General features: G+C 41.7%; 1 protein-coding gene across 2 annotated transcripts in view; it reads left to right on the top strand.

Moving 5' to 3' along the window:
* Nucleotides 1-12,042: 12,042 nt before the first annotated feature.
* LOC117467509 (4-galactosyl-N-acetylglucosaminide 3-alpha-L-fucosyltransferase 9-like) overlaps nt 12,043-26,243 on the top strand; it is a 65,836-nt gene continuing 51,635 nt past the window's right edge. Inside the window, exon 1 of one of the 2 annotated variants that reach the window (XM_034111154.2) lies at nt 12,043-12,173. The gene's annotated coding sequence lies outside the window, so the exon portion shown is untranslated. The remainder of the gene's footprint in view (nt 12,174-26,243) is intronic. The other variant, XR_011645214.1, reaches the window with a different exon arrangement.

The raw sequence follows: 26,243 nt of genomic DNA, 5'->3' as shown, positions 1-26,243 counted from the left end.
GTCTGATACATGTGTATTACAGTCCTTCTTGTTGTGTTTTTCAGTATTTTCTGTGTGTCTGTACACACAAAGCACACTTCATTATCTACTTTTCAGCTTTTTTTAAAAGAAAAGTGTGTCTTTCGGTAACTTTCTCAGAGAATTTAAATCTGTCAAATGTTCAAAACAGCCTTGTTTTACTGAAATACCCTCAAAATGACAAACTGCCATTAAGAGTCAGATTCTTAACCAAATCTACTGACACAAAGTACTTCGTTATCTACTTTTCAGCTTTTAAATACAAAAGTGTATCTTTCGGTAACCTTTTTGAGAGAATTAAGCATAAATCTGTCAAAGATTCTTAACGAAATCTACTGACACAAAGTACTTCATTATCTACTTTTCAGCTTTTATACACAGAGTGTATCTTTCAGTAACTTTCCCAGAGAATTTAAGCATAAATCTGTCAAATGTTCAAAACAGCCTTGTTTCACTGAAATACCCTCAAAATGACAAACTACCATTATTACGAAATCTCCTCAAACAGAGTACTTTCTACAGATGAAGCCTCCCACTCAACGCAATAAGTCCCACCCCACTCAGCAAATCATCTAAAACGAAGGACGACCGTTAAAAACTAGCCATGGATCTGAGAAAAACCAAGTCTGATGTAGCCTACCCTTATTATAACCAGGATAATGGATATGGGCTTAATGACTGGATGTTACAAAGTAGGGGAGAGGATGTTCCCGAAGAAGAGCTCTCCTCTATAACATATCCATGTAAGGTCTTTAGGACAAAAGAGGACCATGATAACATGACATATGAAGAATATCTTTCTTTAAAAGATGGTATTATAGATAACCTTTATAGAAACAGTATATCTCATGCCACTCGCCAAGATCGCAAACGACAATTAGCAGAAAAGAATAGAAAAAGTAAAGAAAAACGAAGAAAAAGAAAAAGCACCCGTTATTATTCGGTACGGGTACGTGTACCGTTACACCCCTAGTGGATATTATCCGACTTAACAAAACATGCATTTATCTAACAGGTTCATTTTCCACTGACCTTATTTCGAGCTATTTTACAAAATCCTATGGAGAAATCCCATTGCCTTTTTGTCAAGGGAAACCGAACGCAGCTTACTTCCGGGTTTTAGGACGCGTCACTGCCACACTAAATTGATGCGATTTAATTGGATTGTGAGGCAAGGGAAGCCAGCCGCCTCTGGCTTCCCTTGGCATGGCCCTGACTAATCACAGGTTGGCAGAGGCATGACGTGAGCCTTGTCTGATTGGTCAATCCCTCCATTTTTTTTCACCAAGGGAAGCCAATTTCTGCTGGCCTCCTCGCGCAACAGAGAGTGCAATCTACTGTTTCACCATAACATCTAGAGGGGCGCTATTTTACTCTTTGTAAAATACTCAATGAGAATGGGGGAGAGACAGGCCGGCAGCAACACACAGCACAGAAAATTACCGAAACCAAACGAAGTGTTTTTATTTATTTATTAAAATTATAACTACAATCCGAAAAAACAGGGGAAGCCTGGCTTCCCTTGGCCTCCAGGAGAAAACGCCATTGCATGAAACATACAACAATAAAGGACATCATACATTATATTTACAGGACATTTACATAGTTATAGACATTTACAAGTGCCCATTGTATCAACAAGCATTCCATTTAGCCTAGCTTTAAAAACATGCAGAGGAATGAGATTGCTCAGTTTCAATTCTTGCTGAAGATTGTTCCAAGCAAGTGGAGCTGCGCACATAAAAGCTGTCTTACCTAAGACAGTCCTTGCTCTTGGCACATCTAACAATACTATAGCTACTCTGGTCTTGAAAGAACTCTACGTATCAAACTGATGTCCACAATCACGTTTATTCTCTTCTTTGCACAATCATGAAACACGTGTTTGCCTAGTAGACCAGCAGTAGAATTACGTTATCACATCGTTGACACTTTTACCGCCCTTTTACTCTCTCCCAAACACAATATAAACATCCGGGGCAAGAGGTCACATGACTTCCGGAAAGACAACTCTTATCATTTTTACAAAATAAAACAAAGTTCAAGCATACATTAAACACTCTTCAACACTCTGTAGCGTCAGCTACAAATACTACATCATGCGATCTCAGACAATAGCTGCTTCCAACTCTCTGTGTTATCAGAGAGCAGATATAATACAGGAGTTTACCCAACAAAGCTTTATAAATAAACGTGTACCAATGACTAAGCCTCCGTACAGTAAGTGAAGGCAAACCTGCCTTGGCATACAGGGTACAGTGATGAGTAAGTGCTTTACAATTTGTGACAAATCTCAGTGCGCTGTGATAGGCGGCATCTAACTTGTTCAGGCAATAGGCAGGTGCATTCATATACAACAAATCACCATAGTCCAGCACAGGTAAAAAGGTCACAGAGCCTTTTCCTGGCCTCAAGCGAGAAACAGGACTTGTTTCTGAAAAAGAAACCTAGTCTTACCCTCAGCTTTTTAAGCAGGTTATTGACATGAAGTTTAAAAGTAAGACAATCATCAAGCCAGATACTAAGGTATTTGTAACAGGTAACCACTTCAAGTACTTGTCCTTGCATAGTAACAATATCTAAAACAGGCTCTGGTGTCTTTTTAGCTTTTGAAAATAGCATTACCTTGGTTTTATCAACATTTAAAAGAAGCTTAAGCTCAGCGAGCTGAGTCTGAATAATGTTAAAAACAGCCTGTAATTTAACACCAGCCTCCTTAATGGAGGGACCTGCACAATACATCACAGTATCGTCCGCATAAAAATGTTCCATCTTCCGGCGCAGACTGAAAACTCATCTCTTTCGACTCCACTTCGAGCGATAGAATTACTAACAAAGAACTGCTAACAGAGCACTTATATACTAATAAAGGACTGGCTTGAGGGTCAGAGAGAGAGACCGGAGTGTCTGCTCGCTGCGAGGGTCAGAGAGAGAGAGACCGGAGCGTCTGCTCGCTGCGAGGGTCAGAGAGAGAGACCGGAGCGTCTGCTCGCTGCGAGGGTCAGAGAGAGAGAGACCGGAGCGTCTGCTCGCTGCGAGGGTCAGAGAGAGGGAGACCGGAGCATCTGCTCGCTGCGAGGGTCAGAGAGAGAGAGACCGGAGCATCTGCTCGCTGCGAGGGTCAGAGAGAGAGAGACCGGAGCGTCTGCTCTCTGCGAGGGTCAGAGAGAGAGAGACCGGAGCGTCTGCTCGCTGCGAGGGTCAGAGAGAGGGAGACCGGAGCATCTGCTCGCTGCGAGGGTCAGAGAGAGAGAGAGACCGGAGCGTCTGCTCGCTGCGAGGGTCAGAGAGAGAGAGACCGGAGCGTCTGCTCGCTGCGAGGGTCAGAGAGAGAGAGACCGGAGCGTCTGCTCGCTGCAAGGGTCAGAGAGAGGGAGACCGGAGCATCTGCTCGCTGCGAGGGTCAGAGAGAGAGAGACCGGAGCGTCTGCTCGCTGCGAGGGTCAGAGAGAGAGAGACCGGAGCGTCTGCTCGCTGCGAGGGTCAGAGAGAGAGAGACCGGAGCGTCTGCTCGCTGCGAGGGTCAGAGAGAGAGAGACCGGAGCGTCTGCTCGCTGCGAGGGTCAGAGAGAGGGAGACCGGAGCGTCTGCTCACTGCGAGGGTCGGAGATAGAGCCCGGAGTGTCTGCTCACTGCGAGGGTCGGAGAGAGGGAGACCGGAGCGTCTGCTCACTGCGAGGATCAGAGAGAGAGACCGGAGCGTCTGCTCGCTGCGAGGGTCAGAGAGAGAGAGACCGGAGCGTCTGCTCGCTGCGAGGGTCAGAGAGAGAGAGACCCGAGCGTCTGCTCACTGCGAGGGTCAGAGAGAGAGACCGGAGCGTCTGCTCGCTGCGAGGGTCAGAGAGAGAGAGAGACCGGAGCGTCTGCTCGCTGCGAGGGTCAGAGAGAGGGAGACCGGAGCGTCTGCTCGCTGCGAGGGTCAGAGAGAGAGAGAGAGACTGGAGCGTCTGCTCGCTGCGAGGGTCAGAGAGGGAGAGACCTGTGTGTGTCGTTGTTCTTGCCGTTGTGCTGCTGTATGCTTTGTAGAGGTTGAACAGTCTAGCCTTCTAGTCTAGTCATTTTGGTGAAAGTGGATGCCGTTTTCTTTCAGGAAATGTTGGAGTTGAATGACTGTCCACCTCCTGAGTTCGGGCTCCGTTTCGGAGCGCGGCTCCGTCCGAGAGGCATGTCGAGTGCGCCGCTGCGAGTGGCCGGGGGCTGCTAATGGGGTGGCTGCCGTTGGTGGGGAGATTGGAGCTGGCTGTGCCTGTTGTGGCCCCGGTTGTTTGCCCTCGCTGGCGGAGTAGACGAAGCCTGGGACCTGTCTGGAGTTGGAGGTGTCTCGTTGGGGAGCTTGAGTGGGAGCGGTGGCGGCTGGTGTGTGGGACACTGATTGCCGAGCGCACGCAGCTCCGTTCGGATGCTTGGCTTAGATCCAACTGCTGAAACGTGGATGGCGGGTAGCCGATGTCGAAGAGATCTTCGTCTGACTCAGGTGAGTTGATCAGCAGTTCGGGATCCATGGTAAGTTGAATGTTCTCGTGGTAGCGTTTCGCTTGTTTGAACCGTGACGACGCGCGGCGTGAATCACGGTCTGGCTGTCAGTCCTTAAAAGGATGGAGACGAGCAGTGGCCGGAAGTTTTTCCGGATATAAATAGGGGTGGCCGTGGTTCGAGGTGGAGTTTTAGGCGTGGCCATGCTCCTGAACCTATGTTAACATTTTAACGTCATTTAAACCAGGTAGGCCTACGTTTTTATTATTTATGTTCTATAGGCCTATCGCTAAGTGTGTGATTACACATGTTGCGTATTATATATATATATATAATATTTATTATAGGCTACTGTATTGATGCGTTAAGACCACCTGCAGTGTCGGATTTTGGAAAATGGATTTTGAGTTTTCTCATGGCAGGGACTTTACTTCCTCTTGACACCGTTGGTTATTTACAAAACAATACCTACATATACTTGTTATTGTGCTTCTGTCTTTCTGTGTCTTCTCATCTGCTCCGTAAACTCCTTTTAAACATCCATGGTAAACTCTAGTGATGGGAATTATGGCTCTTTGAAGGGAGCCAGATCTTATGGCTCCGCTCCTTTGCGAGAGCCGTTCAAAAGAGCCGTTTTTTTTAAGGGGGCGGGGTTAATTCGTTTAGCTGCGAAAAATATACCTTTTTATAATTCAAACAAATGTAGCCCTGTTTTGACTAATGATTTACATGTGTACACATATATCACTGAAATTATTCAATACATCCTTTGTACTGAAGTATTCAAAAGTAAAAATTACATTTTTAATATACATGATTTGCTGTGGCCAATTGTTTTCATTGCATGTACAGACTCTTGTAACTCTCTGATTTTAGAACCACGCAAAAAAAAAAGCAGATAGCAACACCAATAAATACATTTTATTTCACCTTGTTGTTTAACGCACATTAAAAAACGGGAACATTTTCGGGAGTTTCAACCGGGTAGCCTACCGGCCACCGAAAAAGGGGATGTTTTGGTCACCCATCCGACTGTGTTTACAGCTAAGCACACACGCTAACATTAATTAAGACTACAAGCTCACTTGGGGTTGAGGCTTTTTTACACATTGCTTGACTGCCTGGCCACATATCTGATCTAGACATGTAACGTGTGTTGGGGAAAATAATTGTTGTATATTATATATAATTGTGACATTTATTTAGCTTTTCGATGAATGAATGATGCTCAAAGTGAGGGGGCAACTGAGGGGGCAATTCCCCCTTTTGCCCCCTCGTGGCGCCGGGCCCGGCACGCGCCCACCTGCTGGCTCCCTATGCTGGGGTTTACAGCAGGGGGCGGGGAGTGTAGGACAGTGTTTCTTCCTTTGGGGATGGGCAAGAAGCAGCCAGGTTGCGATTACTCCTTATCCCGTGAGCAAGGAGATCGATCCAAAGAGCCCTTCCGTAAACACGGGGGCTCCGAGGAGATCAACACGGTCCTCTTTGGAAAGTGCCATGCGGCGTGATATCCCAGGGACATCACACGGCAGGCAGCGGCGGCGGCGGCCTGTGATGAAGTAGGGTCGACCCTATATCATGTGAAGCCACTGAGCACCGGTCCCCGGGGGAACCTGGCCTGGGGCAAGGCCCGTGGACCAAGCCACTTATTCGGCCTTGCGGCCCAATAATCACTCTGACCTGGTGAGGCGGGGGCATCTCTAGCAATGAGCGAGTAGCCCACACCCGCCGCCATGATCACCATGACTTCCATGGACGCCGGACCCGGAAGGAATGGCGAACGTGAATGGCACCGCCTCGGCCATATCCTGGTCCCCCAAACACTCGAAGCAGAGGTGGCGGGGATCGGCGCCCGCTATTTAAGCCACAGCACGAAGGACAGGCCCGAGTCTCTAGCAGTGGCGACGCCCTGGAGGTATGATAACTCTTTCTTCTTCTTTCAAACGTCTTATCTCTGCTTCAGTTGTTGCCCGCTCGCTGAAGAGAAAGGGATGATAGTCAGGAGGCGAGGCCTCCTTTTATACGGTGAGATGCGCGTGCATTCAGGTAGGCCCGCCCCAAGGCCGGCTACGTCTATAGAAATCTCTGTAGGTGAATGCTTGCATAGAGGGTAGTACCCATAGAGTCCAGACAGTAGAGGGCGGAGCCTGTGAGAGATATAATACCATATACCAGATACGACAATACCAAGCTGCCCCTCCTTAAAAAAAATTACAGCAGTTATCTACCTCATTGTTTTGTTTTTAGAAAAACAAAACAATGAGGTCTTGTTCTATCAGATGTTTAATGATTCAACATGTTTTTGCACTTTTCAGTTTAGATTCTGCCTCGTGTTTGTTCTCATTGGGCCTTATGAAACAACATGTTCTATTCCAATGCTCAATTGCTCTAGGTCGGATTTCCTACAAACGTAATAGACACTTTGGACATTTATTAATCCTAGGCGAGGCAAGTTTATTTATATAGCACCTTTCAACACAAGCCAATTCAAAGTGCTGTACAAACATATAAGACAATAAGAAAAACACTAACATGTGTAGTCAAATTTGTATGAAAATGATTTAGAAATGTTGCTTCATTTGGATGGAAAATTTGCGAGGTGAAAATGTACCTCACTCTTTCAGTAGTTTATGAAATCATCAACTCACTAAAGAAAAAAATTAAAATTGGCATCAACAGCACAAAAACAAAACCAGTTGCAACCATGTAGTCAAAGTAGCAGCAAAAAGAGCCAATGTGATGTACTTCCCGCTTGTTTGTTTGAGAGCTTGAACAACAACTGACAAGTGAAGAAATGCATGGATGAAATGTTGATGTGTGGTTCAGTTGCCTCTATATGCATTGAATACAAACTGATAATTATTTGCGATGCATTTATGTGAAGCAGTATTTTATTGGTGTTGCTGGTTAAGATTTAATTTTTTTCATTTCAATCTTTATTTCGAACAGATTAAAAAAATAACAAATACAAAATAACAAATGTGAAAAACAGAATACCTTATTGTTAAAATACAGTATTTATCCACATTCATGATACAAAAAGTCTTAATATTAATAATAATAATAAAAGAATCATATGTGTCTGAAAGGAAGTAGGAGGAAGCAAATGCTTATTAATTCCCACACCTTACTTGATCAATGATTGTCCTTAAATCATTGTGCAATGACAATCATTAATCAAGTAAGGGGTGTGAATGAATAAGCATTTGCTTCCTCCTACTCCCTTTCGGACAGATATGATTTTTTTAAGATAAGTATGATGTGAAGCAGTATTTTATTGGTGTTGCTGGTTAAGATAAGTATGATATAGCTTTATCAATAATGCCGTGCCACATTTTATAAGCTATTTGTTTTTAATGTAAAGTAGTGAAGTGGGAGGTTAAACTAACAGAGATGTCATAAGTTGAGCAACTTCCTTAGGCTTCCAACTTCCTTAGGATCTCCATAGAATCACCGCAGACACCGCAGACACACATTTCAGGAAGTCACTTTGAAACTTCCATGTAAAGTTTCACGCTAGTTTTTGCTAAATTAAAGTTCTCTCTCACACTCTCTCACACTCTCTCACCCTGTAATGAGTTGATTCAACTTCTTAATGTCAGTCTAAATCTAAATCAGTTGCCAGTCTGCCAAGATCTACCAGTCCAAATAGAGAGGCGTAGCCATTACTGGCAGCCTATTACGACAGCCTACTACCTACTACCAGGTAAATACACACTTCTACTTGTATAAAACTGACCTTTGTACGATTAATACTTCATAAAATACTGCAGATCCTTTATCTTACCTCTTTCTAATCTACACACATACAAGTATTTAACTGAAGTTACACAACGGTGTTGTTCAGAATCAGAATACCTTTATTAGTCCCACAGAGGGGAAATTTGCATCGTTACAGCAGGAAAGAGCCACAGACAGCTTAATGTTACCTATGTTAAGAAAAAAGTACTAAGTTATGATATAACCAAAAATAAAAGTAAAAGAAAAATACTTTCCAAAATACAAATCCTGTAACAGTTCTTAGGATTTAGCAGCCAGGTATATATTACACAGTTATTAATGGCATATGTATATAATGTATATATTGCACACATATTGCACATAGTATGATGGGATTTAACTGCAGCAAGTTACACAATTTACAAGATACAAAATGCAAAAAACGCACCTTGTAACAGTTCTAAGGATTAGCAGTCAGTTATAAATTACACAGTTATTAACGGCATATATATGTTGCACATATAGCACATATTGCACATAGCTGCCACATATGACACAGGGAAAAAAGAAAAGACACTGAACCCTTTCTTTGCCATTATATAAAAATAGTGTTGCTACAAAAGTATAAATTATGGCTTACTAATAAGACAACTCAGATCTGAAGCTACACAGGAATCTGCTGCCAAAGTGCAATAAAAAAGACAAAATTAATTAAAAAAAAAATTCTTTGCATTTTATTAGAGTATAAAAATAAATGCCTTTAAAATAGGATGCACGCAACACTAGTTTCTTAACCCAAATTGATAATAGACTATAATCAATTTAAACAGAACAGATCTTAATGTTTGCATTCTTATACCATTTTGTACAATAATTATAATTAATAAGTTCAAACAAACTAAAACTTACAGCTGATTAATAACGGTATCTAACTTGAGTTTTTATTATATCAAAAACCTGTTGAAATGCTACGGTTATTTTTACTGTCCCCATAAAGCACTTGGGCAGCTTCCAGGAATGCTTCTTTCACAACTTCGCCATCTTTGAAAGACTTCATGTGTTTCGCAAGAACGTGACTGACACGATAAGATGCTCTGGTAGCAGCCTTGCTCTTGTTGTTGGGCCTGGTGAAAATGGACTGCTGTGCATTTAGCTGTCCTTTCAGGTCCCTCACCTTTTGGGAGCATAGGGCAGAATTAGGAGGGAATTCCGTCTCGTAGCGTTTGTGCACTGTTTTGAAATGCCGCTCCTAAATTACCCTTCTTCGGTAAAGCCACGCTCACATTGCAGATGAGACAGATGGACTTTGAATTGGAATAGATACAAAAATAATCATCCGGCCCCACCACTCAAACGGTTTTATCACAATTTATGTAAACAAATATTTCCAAGGCACACCTTTATATGTTTTCATTTGAAACATGTTCCCACGGCTATGCAACGAAGCTTACATTATACAGATGTAGTGCAATATACAGACTGATTAGCTTGGCATTAGCTTATGGCAAGGCAAGGCAAGTTTATTTATATAGCACCTTTCAACACAAGGCAATTCAAAGTGCTCAAGTAAGGGGTGGGAATGAATAAGCATTTGCTTCCTCCTACTCCCTTTCGATCACATATGATTTTTTTAAGATAAGTATGATATAACTATTTTATAGTCATATTTTCGGCTGCCCGGGCCTAAGGAAGTTGCTCTACTTATGACATCTCTGTGAGTTTAAACTCCCACTTCACTACTTTACATTCAAAACAAATAGCTTATAAAATGTGGCACGGCATTATTGATAAAGCTATATTAGTCTATAAAATAGTTACATCATACTTATCTTAAAAAAATCATATCTGTCCGAAAGGGAGTAGGAGGAAGCAAATGCTTATTCATTCCCACCCCTTACTTGATTAATGATTGTCATTGCACAATGATTTAAGGACAATCATTGATCAAGTAAGGTGTGGGAATTAATAAGCATTTGCTTCCTCCTACTTCCTTTCAGACACATATGATTCTTTTATTATTATTATTAATATTAAGACTTTTTGTATCATGAATGTGGATAAATACTGTATTTTAACAATAAGGTATTCTGTTTTTCACATTTGTCATTTTTTATTTGTTATTTTTTAATCTGTTCGAAATAAAGATTGAAATGGAAAAAAATTAAATCTTAACCAGCAACACCAATAAAAAACTGCTTCACATAAATGCATCGCAAATAATTATCAGTTTGTATTCAATGCATATAGAGGCAACTGAACCACACATCAACATTTCATCCATGCATTTCTTCACTTGTCAGTTGTTGTTCAAGCTCTCAAACAAACAAGCGGGAAGTACATCACATTGGCTCTTTTTGCTGCTACTTTGACTACATGGTTGCAACTGGTTTTGTTTTTGTGCTGTTGATGCACATTTTCATTTTTTTCTTTAGTGAGTTGATGATTTCATAAACCAAGAGTGAGGTACATTTTCACCTTGCAAATTTTCGCCTAGCATTGTGAGGCTGAACTACAGGACCGTTTGACTATGTAAATGTGGTCTTTAAAAAAACAAAAAATGTACTGACTTTTTTGGATAGCTTAAAGTAATGTTGTACAATTACAACCGGCCTTACAGGGTTAAGGGCTATTGTTTATTGTTATTTACTTTAAGACGTTTATTCTTAACCAATACTTGTTCTCTTATTTAAATGATGTGTGTGTGTCTCTGTTTTCCTGATGATACACTGAGAGAATGAGCTCATAGGACTGCTGATCACCATAAGCTAAACAGTCTGTATATTGCACTACATTTGTATAATGTAAGCTTTGTTGCATAGCCGTGGGAACATGTTTCAAATGGGGGGTGCTGTGGGGATGACATAAAAGTGTGCCTTGGAAATATTTGTTTACATAAATTGTGATAAAACCGTTTGAGATACACTGAGATAACTTAGACTAAAGTGAACTATCCAAACACTCAGAGTCCTTTACCTCACTGAGCCTCTCAGGGCAAATGGAAAATGTAACCGGGGTGAAAAGGGTGTTATCTTTACTTAATTATGCATGTGAACAGTTGTATCAACAGCTTTTACAATGTGCTGCTGACTGCTGGAAACTTTAAGTGGTTTTACTTTAATGTATTTGTTTCGTCCATTGTGTTTACCTGCTAATGCAGGTGGGGCCGGATGATTTTTTTTTTATCTATTCCAATTCAAAGTCCATCTGTCTCATCTGCAATGCGAGCGTTTATCGAAGAAGGGTAATTTAGGAGCGGCATTTTAAAACAGTGCACAACCGCTACGAGACGGAATAGGGATTTTTATACTCTACTAAAATGCAAAAAAAAAAAGGGTTTGATTCTATTAATTTTGTCTTTTTTATTGCACTTTGGCAGCAGATTCCTGTGTAGCTTCAGATCTGAGTTGTCTTATTAGTAAGCCTAATTTATACTTTTGTAGCAACACTATTTTTATATAATGGCAAAGAAAGGGTTCAGTGTATTTTCTTTTTTTCCTGTGTCATATGTGGCAGCACTGTTCAATGTTTCTTGAAAACATTACCCACTGTAGTGTGACGTGTGAATAAACTCCAACTCTGTATCAGCAACACTGTTATGTAACTTCAGTTAAATACCTGTATGTGTGTACTAGATTAGAAAGAAGTAAGATAAAGGATTTTCAGTATTTTATGAAGTATTAATCATACAAAGGTCATATGTTTTGTGTGCACACTTTTGGGCCTTTGGGGACTCCGTAGAATCACCGCAGACAATTGCATTTCAGGAAGTTACTTTGAAATCTCTCTCTCTCTCTCTCTCTCTCTCTCTCTCTCGCGCCCTGTAACGAGTCGATTCAACTCCTTCATGTCAGTCTAAATCTAAATCAGTAGCCAGTCTGCCGAGATCTACCAGTCCAAATAGAGAGGCGTAGCCATTACTGACAGCCTATTACGACAGTCTACTGCCTACTACCTACTACCAGGTAAATACATTACATTACATTACATTGCATTTAGCTGATGCTTTTATCCAAAGCGACTTACAATAAGTGCGTTCGACCAACAAAATACAAACTTGAAGAAAACAGAATCATGTACAAGTACATCAGGCTTCATAGAGCAAAAACATTTCAAGTACTACTCAACTGGCTTTAGATAAGCCAGTCCTTTATTAGTATATAAGTGCTTTGTTAATAGTTCTATCGCTCGAAGTGGAGTCGAAAGAGATGAGTTTTCAGTCTGCGCCAGAAGGTGTGTACGCTTTCTGCTGTCCTGATGAAATACACACTTCTACTTGTATAAAACTGACCTTCGTACGATTAATACTTCATAAAATACTGCAGATCCTTTATCTTACCTCTTTCTAATCTACACACATACAGGTATTTAACTGAAGTTACACAACAGTGTTGTTGATACAGAGTTGGAGTTTATTCACACTGTTAGGGAAATAATTGACCTAGACTCCTAGATATGACGTACAGGACCAACCCTGACGTCTGTTTATCTCCTTTAAGGACATAGGCTGCTTCAGCCAGAATGTTATTGTTCCCATTCTGTGACCGGTCAACACTAGGTCACAGATGGTCTGTTGTTGTGGGTGCACTGGGACACTTCCTTCTTTGTTGTTTTGTGGACTCCAAGGTATGACATCTCAGTGTGCCCAACTGTTTAAACTATCTTATCAAAATATGTTGATTACTCTCAGTGAAACCAGTTAAATGGGTTAACAAGAAAGAGGCGCTGCAGAATTGACGTGGCAACCACCCGTGCAGTCAGACCGTGACTGCTGTGACTTGTGATGTGAATCTCTCTGTGTCTCCTTCCTGAGTCGGTGACTTCCACTGCATTGCTGCTACACAGAAGTTTCCCTTACACACACGTCACATACTACAGTGGGTAATGTTTTCAAGAAACATTGAACAGTGCTGCCACATATGACACAGGAAAAAAGAAAAGACACTGAACCCTTTCTTTGCCATTATATAAAAATAGTGTTGCTACAAAAGTATACATTAGGCTTACTAATAAGACAACTCAGATCTGAAGCTACACAGGAATCTGCTGCCAAATTGCAATAAAAAAGACAAAATTAATAGAATCAAGCCCTTTTTTGTTGCATTTTAGTAGAGTAAAAAAATCCCTATTCCGTCTCGTAGCGGTTGAACCCTTCTTCAGTAAACGCTCGCATTGCAGATGAGACAGATGGACTTTGAATTGGAATAGATAAAAAAACAACCATCCGGCAGCACATTGTAAAAGCTGTTGATACAACTGTTCACATTCATAATTAAGTAAAGATAACACCCTTTTCACCCAGGTTACATTTTCCATTTGCCCTGAGAGGCTCAGTGAGGTAAAGGACTCTGAGTGTTTGGATAGTCTTTTCTTTTGAAAAGATGGGAGATGGGAAAGCCATCAGCTGAGCCAACAGCTCTAGGCCAGTAGTTTTTTTTTTAGACTGATGTACCTTGAAGATGGCTCCGGCTGAAGGGTGTCCAGTCCCACGAAGAGTCTCTGAAAGACTTCAAAGGTTTTGGCAAGTTTTGCAGGATATTGCAGATTTAGAGCATAGGTCAGTCCAAGAAGGAGGCAGCAGGCTCTGGCAACATTGCCCACATCAGCCAACACTGGCATGCCCTCGAAGATGATCCCAACTGCATCTGGCTCGTGTACAACGTATAGTTTCATGCTGTGCATCACGAGCCTCTGTTGCACTTCAACCTCTGCTTCTCCCTGTATATACAAACGAAACACTAAATTGAGTACAAATCAGGAAACACCATGTGTTTTCCTCAACAACTAAAAAATCCGTCTTGAAGTCACAACGAGTACAGCCAGTTTACATTAGCTGGTAACAGAGGTGCAATTCACGTGCATTACAAGGGGTTTAAGACATTATAAAAAAGACTGTTTTGCAAGAATTTACCACATAGTCATGATATTGATATAGTTCATAAAATGTCAAACTACCTATTTTTAACCTCACCTCATGCTCAGAGATTAACTCCTCTCCACGTTCTCCCATATATTCAATGTGGCATCTCAAGGTCACCTCTCTCTTTTTACAGACAGTAGCACATGGGTCCTAGAATAAATAAGAACAGACGATTATTTCAACCAATCTTTAACGATTTATTTTCAATTATCTTGTGTTTATGTGACAGCTTAATTCAGATATATGTTAATTAAGAAGATCCCTGATGTTAAGTTGACCAGAATGTTTATTTAATGTGTACAACATGTAAGAAGCAACCCCACAATACATTTTTTATTTGCATCTAATGTTGTTCTTTATTATTTCTAATGTCACACATCTACATGTTATGATATTGTGTTCTTGCTAAGCAGTATTTTATTTGGAAATGCTGTTGTTAGTCTTCGCCACAAGGTTGCGTCAAGAGAGAGAAGAAGCATAAGAAGAACAAGTCTTCTTCTGTGGTTGTAAATAAGTACGGAGTTAGGCTAGTAAGTTGAATTAAGTGTACCTGCAGCAGAGCAGTGTAGGCAAGAGAATACGTGTATGTTCAAAGTTTTACTCGTAGAACAAAAAAGTTGTGACGAGGGAAGAAAGACAACTGGTGACCGCCTAATCTGTGGCTGCAACACTTACAAATAAGTTAAAACCATGTAATAGAGACATATTTGTATATACATACAACTGGTGTATTATCTCAATATAATGTATTAATATTATTCTGGTATCATGTAAGCATGTAAATGTAGAATAGAATGGGAGGGATGAAACCTCTTTAATGGTCACACATGCAGAGCACACAGCACACAGTGAAATTTGGCCTCTGCTTTTAACCCATCCTGGTACCAGGAGTCTAGTACCAGGAGCAGTGGGCAGCTATTGTACAGCGCCCAGGGAGCAATGGGAGTGGGGGGGATGTCCGGTGCTTTGCTCAAGGGCACCACGGCAGGGGCCAGGAGGTGAACTGGGACCTCTCCAAGTAGCAGTCACACTCCATATTTAGGTCTGTCTGAACCGGCGACCCTACGGCTCACAGTCCAAGCCCCTACTGACTGTAGCTAATCAGAATAAGTGTAAAGTGTGTCGGGGAGCACATCTGAACAACTAATGTTTTGTTATGTGGTTAAAAGTTTTGCAAGAAATTAAATGCTGATTTACATTCAGAAGAGCATGACTCGTTTTAATAAAAAAGTGTATCATCAATATATATTCATAAAAGGAAATTATACCAAATGTGATGAACATTTTAAATCTAGTTGTCGGTTTAGTTGTTTAGTGGGTTATTGAGTGCAGCCTCGGTTCTGGCTACCAGTAAATCTGACACACTGGTCCTTTTTACAAAAAAATATATTTGAAAAGATCAACTGATTTCAGGCAAGATGACTGAAGAAGAAACGAAACACTTAGTATGTACCGCTGTTAACTCACCTAAATCAGTGCCTTCAACAATGCTTTAATGCGCAGACCAACTGCTCCTCCCTTTGCATTGAACAGCTCCAGAAGCTTTGGCGTGTACCTGTCCAGCTGGAACATAATGTTGACTCAAGTGGAACCGCGGTGCATCTTTGGAACTCCTCATTTATCTGCAACACATTTTAAATCGGGAGACTATTAGAGATATAATGAATATGTTATAAAATACACAAGCCAGTTTAGTAGAAATGAATGGGGTCAACTTGTCGGTTACAATATGTTGCCAAAATCTAAAGCTGAAAATGTAGGCAAATTAAATGCAAAAAACACTCAACTGTATTCCAAATAAATTCCTAGGGAGGTCATCGTTTAACAATTGAGGGAAACTTGACAATGTTAACATGATTATCATTATGTGTTGTAACAAATACTGTAAGGACCACTTCTTGAGTCTCACCTGGAAAGGTTGGAAGAGTGCAGGCCATCTTTCTTTGGATTCTTCCACCTGCGGGACTTGGCTACCAGTTCCTGTCTCCTCCAGCTGTAGGTTTTGGACATCATATCGTTAATGCTCTTCGATCTTTTCTCTTTCTTGCTTCAATGAGGGCAAGTCTTGCAGTTTCAAGAGAGTCTTCCGTCTCTCCAACTGGGTGTGGGGGGAGATCATTTACTTCAGCTTTCCTTGGTTTTTTGATTGTCAGTCACACTGGTTATTTTGGTTTAGGGAATTTACCAGGAGTTCAGGACTTCCCAAGGCTTTCCGTTTTGTCCGGTAGTTTCCTACTTTGTACTTTAGACTTTGCTGCCATCCGTAACAACCGTTATAGGAACCAGGCTCCTTTATGCATGGATGTTTTGCAATCAAGGCTTGGGCTATAGCAGACCTCTGTGCGTCATTGGGATACGCAGTGTAGGTGAAGATTGCCTCTGCCAAGTGCTCCAAAATGTCGTGTTTCAACTTTGGGGACGTCAATGGTGTACCTTCTCGGGAATACACCTAGGGAGCGCTTCTCTCCGCCATCCCTGCCGTGTGTTGCATGCATGTATTAGCCGCGTGTGTATAAACTGCCCCGCCCCCTCGCACACAGACGGGGTAGTACCCCTCACCAGAGCCCTAGAGACACTCCACCATGTCAATACATTTCTGTTTTGTAGTGTATTGGTCTTTTGTAGAGGTTTTTCATTGCCAGCTAAAATATTGCCTATGGGGCAGCAAATTGGTGAGAACCAGCCCTGGTGTCATCCCCACAGTACCCCCCATTTGAAACATGTTCCCACGGCTATGGATGCCTAAGTCCATGAGTGGGAAATATAATCTACGTATTGGTCCAGTATTGGATCTTCTAAAATGTCACCATCCCGGAATAAAACAATAAATCTATGTAGGTTATTGGGTTATTTTTGAATATTTGGCAGATGGGACAAAAAAGGAAGGTGTAGCTCAACAGGAACCTTTGATCTTGTGTTAGGTAACATTGACTCTGTAAACACGACTCTTAAAGTATGTGGGTCACACTGCAGCTTTTTTTTTATTGGCTTTTTGACAGACATCACAATGGCAATATACATGTATAGAAGATGGTCTGTATGAAAATGAAATTGTTACCTCACCCCTCCCTCCCACCCTCGAAAAAAAAAAAGAACATTTTTTTTTTAAAAAAGGGGTAGAAATTACATGAAATACAAAGACGAATAACTGAAAATTACATACAAATACGGATGCTTCTTCATGTTAATAGTCAGTAAAAATAAATACCAGGGAAATAACGGTACTGCAAGTTACATGAGGAAACAGAGAAGACAAAAAAAGTAATGGTCAATGTATTAGGGATATAAGGAAAGGGGGAAGTGAAGGTCTCTCCTCCCCCCACCAATGGGTTCACTCACACCTCATCAGCATCAGGGTTGATTGTAAGGTCATTGATTAGCAGTAGTAAGGGAGTCCAGGTCTTATGAAAGAGTGTCAGGGATCCTTGTAGTGAAAATCGTATCTTTTCGAGATTAATACACTGTAATAGTTCCATAGTATCCACCTGTCATGTGTGGGTGGGGAGACGTGCTTCCACTTAAGAAGAATGGAACGCCTGGCCAGCAGGGTTGTGAAGGCGATGACCCGCTGGGTCGTGGTGGGCATGTTCTGTGTTGGTGGGACGCCGAACAAGGCAGTTAGAGGGTTACGGGGTATGGGTGTGTTAAGGGCCTGCTCAAGGATTTTGAAAATACTAGACCAGAAGGCATTCAGACTGGGGCATGACCAAAACATGTGTGTGATTGGCAGGAGATTGCTTGCATCTGTTACAGGCATCGCTTCTAAGAGGAAATATTTGGGCTAGTTTAGCATTGGTAAAGTGAGCCCTGTGGAGCACCTTACACTGCATTAGACCATGCCTAGCACAGATAGATGAGGTTTGCACCAAACGAAGAATGTCCCTCCACTTACTGTCAGGTATGTCTACACCCAACTCACCCTCCCAGGACTCTTTTATAGATGTAGTAGAGGCTAGTTCAAAGGAGGCACGTTTCCATAAATAGTAGATACCAGTCTTTGTTGGTTACAATCAAGGGTGAGAAACTGGTCAATTCCTGACTCAGGGGGGCGGTTGGGAAAATGGGGAAATTGCTTTTGAGCAAAATGCCTAATTTGGAAGAAGTGGAAAAGATGACTGTTTGGCAGGTGATATTTGGCTGACAAGGAAGCAAAGTCAGAGAAAACCAAATCCTTGTAAAGATTACTGATTGTGACAAGCCCGTTGGCAGCCCACATTCGGAAGGCGGGGTCCGAGCAGGATGGAGAGAATGAGTGATTATTTAGAATCGGAGCTTGGATTGAGGCTCTGTGTAAGCCATGTTGCCTTCTGAATTGAAGCCAAATCTTAATAGTACTGGTAACAATTGGGTTGACTGAGATTTTGTGCGTCATTACGGGAAGTTGGGAGTAAATCACAGAGTGTAAGGAGCTATGGAGGAGGAGATCTCAATGTGAACCCATGGTGGGCTGGAGTTAGGAGTCTTGGGGCCAGTCCAGTAAAGGAGTCGGTTAATATTATGGCGCGTTTCTACTGCAGGCCTCGCTCGGCCTCGCTCGGTTTGGTTAGGCCTTATTTGGCCCGGCTCACTTTAATGCTGCGCTTCCATTACAGTTTAGGAACTGGGGTAGTTACTATAGTAACGCAGTGTAGGCGGAGCCGTGACATCATCTTCAATGAGAGCCCCAGAAAAACAACACAGCCGTTAGCTCTTAGCCCTCAGAGCTCACAGCTCTTCATATCTGTTCAGAAACTAGACAAAAGTTAAACAAGTACAAACCACAGACTGCCTGTGTCATGGCGAATACAGTCGCTGGTTTATTTATGTCTGTATAGGCCGTTGTTGTGAGTGTGGGCGGTCGGAGCATATATAACGTTAGCTTAGCCAAGCTCCATTTAGAAAACACGCATTTTAAAAGGGTTTTTCGCCTGCCGTCTGTCTGCAGACTTGTCAAAGCATTAATTTGTGGTTTTTACTAACCGGTATCAGTATGTTGTTACTTCGGCATCATTTTGAAACGTGTATTACAATTAAATAACGGTAAAATATGTTCATCTTGTTGTAGTTGTAGCCCCCTTGCCAGCGATTCTCTCTCTAGTTTAGCATACTCAGCCCGACTCAGCCTGGTTGTTCCTGGCCCTAGAACCACGATTTTATGGGGCCAGAAAAACTGTGAATTAGGACCCGCTAGCCGGTACTAGGCCAAGTGGAAACGCAACCAAAAACGGGCCCTGCACGGCTCGGCACGCTTAAACTAGCTACCCGCTGCAGTGGAAACGAGCCATAAGAGGCCCAGTAGTAGTGACGGAAGTTCGGGAGTGCCAAGCCGCCCTCCGACTTGGGGAGCTGAAGAATTTATTTTCTAAGACGGGCGGGTTTGTCATCCCAAATTAACGCATTTAGTTGACTGTCAAGACTGGTGAAAAAAGATTTATTGATGCAAATTGGGATATGCTGGAAGAGATATAAGAATTTTGGCAAAATTACCATTTTAATAAGATTGACACGGCCAACAAGGGATAAGGGAAGGGAAGACCACCTAGATAGATCCGATTTGCATTTAGCTAAGAGTGGTTGAAATGTTTTGGGAAACAGATCTTTAAAGGAGCTGGTGATGGACACCCCCAAGTATCTGAAGCCATCTGATGCAATATTAAAGGGAAAAGCGGTTGGGGGGAGTGTCTTCGCCAGTTGTTTTACAAAAAATAGTTTGCTCTTTTGGAGATTTAATTTGTAGCCTGATAAACGACCAAACTGCTCAAGGATTGACAATATAGGAGGGAGAGAGGACACAGGATTGGAGATGTATTGGAGAAGGTCATCCGCGTAAAGGGAAAGTTTGTGAACTATACCATGGCGAGTGATGCCCTCAAACCCATATAGCTAGAGGCTCGATGGCTAAATTAAACAATAGAGGAGAAAGCGGGCAGCCCTGGCGTGTCCCACGTTGGAGAGGGAAGGCAGACGATTGAATACCATTTGTGTTTACCGATGCAGAAGGGGAGGCGTATAAAAGCTTAATCCAAGAAATACATTTGGAGTCAAAGCCACATTTTTCTAAAATGAAGAACAAGTAGCTCCACTCCACCCTATCAAAAGCTTTTTCCGCATCGAGTGAAACTATGACTTCGGGGACATTGGACGGGGGCGAGAAAATAACATTAAGTAGCCTCCTGGTATTGAAGAAAGAGTGTCTCCCTATCATAAAGCCTGTTTGGTCAAGCGGAACTATAGAAGGTATCACGAGTTGGAGGCGGAGGGACAAAATATTAGCCAGTATTTTACAATCAACATTTAGGAGGGAAATTGGTCTGTAGCTGCCACAAAGAGTAGGATCTTTATCCTTCTTCAATATTAGAGAGGACATGGACAGGGTTTGAGGTAATCTGCCTTCTTTAAAGGAAGGCTCCAGTCATTAGATAATTAATCAAAACTTCAGTATTTAGTGAAACATTATGTTTAAACCATACCCTGAAGAAATCAGCGATATTCCCCGGTAAATAATAATTTAATAGCTCTTTTTTATCAAAACCTACCAACAGGCAGCTGCCATGTTGGCCATTTTCAGTAGTCACATGATCCGAAAAACTAGGTCGTGACGTCATCTATGCGTTCACTTTGTAAACACACGAACAGCTCATTCGACGAAAACATGGCGGAGTAAGATAAGATAAGATAAGATGAACCTTTATTAATCCCCGAGGGGAAATTCAGTTGAACAAAGCAGCAACAGGGTAAGCGTGAAAAAAACAGTACAGCAAAGATTCACACAGATCAATAAAATCTAAAATATTTGAGTTCGGACTTGTCAGCCGAGGAAGAAGTTTAGAAAAATAAAGTCCAGGCGGACTCACCTCGGGGTAATTTGGGAACCATCAGTTCCATTTGACCTTTTTCACTGTAAAAATCATTTTATTACTTTGAATTATCACTATAGGTATTCCATCCAAATACAACTGTAAAAAAAATAAAAAACATACTCTGTTATCCTCTTAGGCCCCACGGACCCGGTTCCGGGGCCGAAATCGCTTCATTTGCAGGAAACAACGTCTAAGGAACCTTAATATTTAATAAACTATGAATATTTTATATCCATATAACGGGAAAAAAACTCAATTTAAATGATCTTTTTCATTTTTTTCTTAAAAAAAACCACACAATGCTAACAGTGAGCCTCTGAATTAGCCCAGAGCGAAAAATGCTAACCTATTACTGCACCGAAAATCACTCCTAGCTCCCTTATTACTTATCCTAGCTGCAAATCCAATACATCGTTTATGATCGTAAAGACACAGAATCTAACAGTGCTCACCTTAACACTGAAATTTACAAACTCGCGACGTAATCAACAAAAACGTACATCAAAACAAGTGGCGCTAGGTACTAACATGCGCTAGGCTAACATGGCTTACCTTCGTCTTTGCCTGGTCTAAACTGGTCTTCAATGGCATTACAACGATAAAAACGATGATGTAGTCCAATGTGACTGTGTCCCCTTTGAAATGTTCTGATAATCTATAAGCAATAAAACTGCAATTCCGTTATCTGCTGTCTGCTCTGTGCTCTGTGCGCTCTGGGTCCTGCAATTCCTGCTTCCTTACGTAGTAAACAATAAGTAAAGTCTGCTGCGTAATGTGCTGGATGGCATTGGCAGTGCACTGCATCCCCATTAAGTAATGGTTGATTAATAAATCCCATTTTATGTTTCATCATACTCTCAGAGTAGTCATCCGGAAACTTGAAATGTTCGCTGCATACATGCGCCTGTGGATCTTTCGGTTCGGGCCGAGCACATTTCGCTAGCCACTGCCTCCGAACGTACTTCCTACGCTTACCCGTTGGCAATAGATGGAACCGAGCATTCCGTGGATTGTTCCTATCCGAATTGTGGCAATGTTTCGCGATACAATGAGGCATATTTCAATAGAATTGTGAGAGTAACTAGAGTAAACAACATGAACAAAGCACAAACGTCAATTTGTCCTCGACACCAAACGCATAGTTCACGTCACTTCCGGTAAAATAAGTCATGTGACTCGTCAAAATGGCGCCGCCCACAGGGTTGATGTTATTTCGGTAATTAATCAGATTAAAATCACTAATAACGTCATCAGATTAAAAAAAAAAAAAAGAAGACTGGCAGAGACTGGTCTGTTTTATCGGATGATAATTATTTAAAAATGCGTGTCATGAGGATTGCCTCCCTTTAAGGGAATCATTATACATCCTGGCTAGAATTGGGGCCAAAAGAAACTAATATGCCTTGTAGAATTAGACTGTGAAGCCGTCCGGACCAGGGGATTTCCCATTTTGCATAGATTTGATGGCTTCCTGTATCTCTGAAGTGGAAATGGGTCCCCCATTCCGCCTGCGTTAACTACGTCAATTTGGGGGAAAGTTAAGGAGTCAAGAGGATTTGGGTTTATTGTGCCAATTGTGGGGCATTCAGAAGTGTACAAATTATTATAAAATTCAAAGAAAGACTTGTTTATTTCAATCGGGTCAGAGACTAAATTGCCTTCGGGCAACTTTACTTTGGGGATTAATCTGGAGGCGTTAACTGCCCGAGCCTGTTGAGCCAGAAGCCTCCCAGCCTTGTCCCCCTGTTCAAAAAAAGCGCTGCTTAGTTTGCCTCAGTTGTCTCTCCACTACGCTCGTCATTAAAAGGTCATGTTCCAAATGTAATAATATGCGTTTTTTATATAAGGTCGGTGAGGGGGAGGAGGAATACGTTTCATCAATTCGGAGAAGTTCTTCCAAAATTGCCGACAGCCGAACCCTTTCATCCTTTCTTAGTTTGGAAACATACGATATAACCTGCCCACGAACATAGGCTTTGAGAGCCTCCCACACTGTTCCACAACTTACGTCAGCAGTGTCATTAATTTCGATATATAAACGAATCTGTGAATTAACAAAGTCCTTAAACTTGTCATCTGACAGCAGGTGGGAACTGAACCTCCACAACTTAGTAACACTAAGAGGGAAGTGGATGTCAATTGATACAGGGGCGTGATCTGAGGTGGCTATAGGATGGTATTGACACGCGCTGGCAAGGTGTAGCAAGCTGTCATCAAGCAGAAAAAAATCTATTCGCGCGAATGTGTGATGGATCGGATGTGTGAGAAAAAGAGAAAGCTTTACTTTGAGGGTTTTTAAATCTCCAAGGGTCTGAGATTCCTAATTGTGCTGCATAATTTGAGTCTACATTAGCGGATTTTGAGAGAGTAGCAAGCTTATGGGATGACCTGTCGAGATGCACATCTTGAATCGAGTTCAAATCTCCACCCACGATTATGCGGTGATTGTCTGCGTTCGGGATTTTAGCAGAAAGGTTCATAAATAATTGGTCATCATCCCAGTTGGGTGCGTAAACGGAAACCAAAATTACAGGCATGCCCTGCAAGACACCTGAAACTATGACGTAGCGGCCATTATTGTCGAGAATAGTATTTGTTGGTACGAACATCACACTCTTGTGAATAATAATGGAAGCACCTCTGGCTTTACTAGAAAATCTTGAGTGGAAGTAATGGCCCATCCATGCCCGCTTGATGCAAAGGGTGTCAGACGTTTTCAGGTGTGTTTCTTGTACAAATATAATGTCCCCTTTAAGATGTTGCAGTCGAGTCAAGACCTTACCAATTTTAATAGCTTTGTTCATTCCTCTGGTGTTCCAGGAGATCAGGCGCACACTTCTGCCAGCAGTCGTCATACTGTTAGTCATATGGGGAGTCTAATGAAGGTGGTCTGAAACCGTTGTGCTTCCCGAGGACTGAGGGGAGAGGAGTGGTGGGGGGGAAGAAGAAGACCGGGGAAGGGGAAAAAACAGTACAAAAAAACAAGCGAAGGCAAAAATAGACAAACCATAAACAAAACACAACCCATAAACCCAAATGTGACCATACCTGGAGCATCCCAAATACAAACTTTGACTGAGCGCTATAGCTCAAAGCTCAACAGCTGAACTTATCTTCCGGGGTCCCGTTCCCTATACTAAAAGCGGGAAGCCCATTGTAACACGGAAGAGTATTACACTGCAGCTTAGTAAAATACTTTGATAAATGGTAGTTTTAAACACTTTTGCCTTTTTACTTCTGATGCTAACTGATGTGAGTCCCATGGTCCCCTGAAGTGGCTGAATTACTTTAAATATAGTGCATCAGGTTTACAATACACGTCCTATTCTTCATAAAGCAGGAGGCTAGGACACCCACAGCCAATTACTAAGAACATCTATGTAAGGAGGTCTTTTTAGGTTTTAAACAATAATATGATATATGAGGATTGTACTTCTAATGAATTATTGTTACTTTACTTCATATACTGGTTAATACTGCTTGTTTTTAGCTTATGTTGCGCTAACGGATAAAACAAGCTGTTTCTACAATAATGTGGAGGGATCCACTCTCATGTCAGACTGAGAGGCTGATAACTACTGCTCAGTGAGGTAAAAGACTCTCAGGGTTTAGATAGTTCACTTTAGTCTAAGTTATCTCAGTGGGTCTCAAACGTTTTGATCACAATTTATGTAAACACATATTTCCAAGGCACTCCTTTATAATTATTAGGATAAATAAAAACAGGTTTTAAATCATTTTAATGTATACTATAGGACAGTAAACCAAAAATATCATTTAAAACTGGAGAGATTAAAAAAGATGTATAAATAAATAAATGTTAACTGGTCAAATAAGATATGAATCAACAACAAAAATAAAATAAGTTACATTTATTTGTTATTGGCTATAGGTTATTGGTTATGTTCACATACTTATTTGATTATTAAAATATAAACCGATCTTTTCCATATGGGTGTTTTAGAGGTGTACCTCCTACTGTAGATCAGGTGTCTAGTAATTCTGCTAGAGTGCACCAGATTGAAGCATTTTACTTTAAAATGTTAAAACAAATCTTCCTGGGGGGGCATACCCCGGACCCCCCTAGAGGATGTGACGTCCACCCCCCAAATCAAACATGTTCATTGAGTACTAAATGCATTTGAAGCCTTTTTATATAAGCTGTCCACCATGTCAATACGTTTCTCTGCTTGTAGTGTATTGGTCTTTTGTAGAGGTTTTTCATTGCCTGCTAAAATCTTGCCTAGGGCAGCAAATTGTTCAGAACCAGTCCTGGTGTCATCCCCACAGCACCCCCCATTTGAAACATGTTCCCACGGCTATGTTGGACAGAGTATTTTAAGAGGATATGTGGACATATTTAGCTGTTCTTCTGTTTCACAAAATACATCACAGACCTCTGTTTTTCTCATGGTTTTTCTGCTTCCTCGTTTCACTTCCAGAAACATACACACGTTCCCTCACTGTCGCTCTACCATCCACAAATACACATCCACAAGCCACACCCCTCTCTCTCTCTCTTGAAAGGGACAGCGATCTCATCTCACTCTGCATGACCCTAATATCATAACATGTGTGCTCTGGAGAATCACAGAACGGACGATCGTCCTTATTATTATGCCGTTTAAACCAATTATTTAAATGTGTTTGTTAAATTCCGCATCATGTAGGCTAAATTGCGCTGACAGGTCCACACACTGCTTCCCCGCAGCGAGGCTCCCCCCGTATGGGGGTTATTCCCTATCTTTATTCAAGAGCGTGGTATTTAAATTTGAAAGCATACTTTATGTATTTATTTCCCTCAAACTCTGTCCTTGCACTCAAATAGTGCCCTCGCACTCAAATAGTGCCTGCTTGCACTTAGATTTGCTCTGCTTGTGCTCAAACTGTACGCTTGCACTCAGATATATTGCTGCTCAGAATTATTCTGTGCGCGCTCGAAACTTTTTCTGCTCTCAGAATTATTCTGTGCGCACTCGAAACTTTGTGCAACAATCCAAAATCCCTCAACCAATAGGAGGCCAGGTGTCCTTGCGGGTGCGTTCGCTTTACTGTTATTACAGCGTCCCGTAAGGGCGGTTACTCTTTGGTTTATAAACTCCCGCCCAGAGCCATAGAGAGATAAGAGTTACGACACACTTTGATGTCGCCGCCAGCCGGTCACGTGGTTTATGTATGCCGGGATACTTCAAAACGCACTTCCGTGGCAATGCTTCTCTATGGCAAAAACAGCACAAACATGGTCAAAATAGTCATAGATTAAACCAACGCTGTTA

Source organism: Pseudochaenichthys georgianus, chromosome 22 (genome assembly GCF_902827115.2).
Source record: "Pseudochaenichthys georgianus chromosome 22, fPseGeo1.2, whole genome shotgun sequence".
Lineage (NCBI taxonomy): Eukaryota > Metazoa > Chordata > Actinopteri > Perciformes > Channichthyidae > Pseudochaenichthys > Pseudochaenichthys georgianus.
This window is presented reverse-complemented; position numbering and strand designations above follow the sequence as displayed.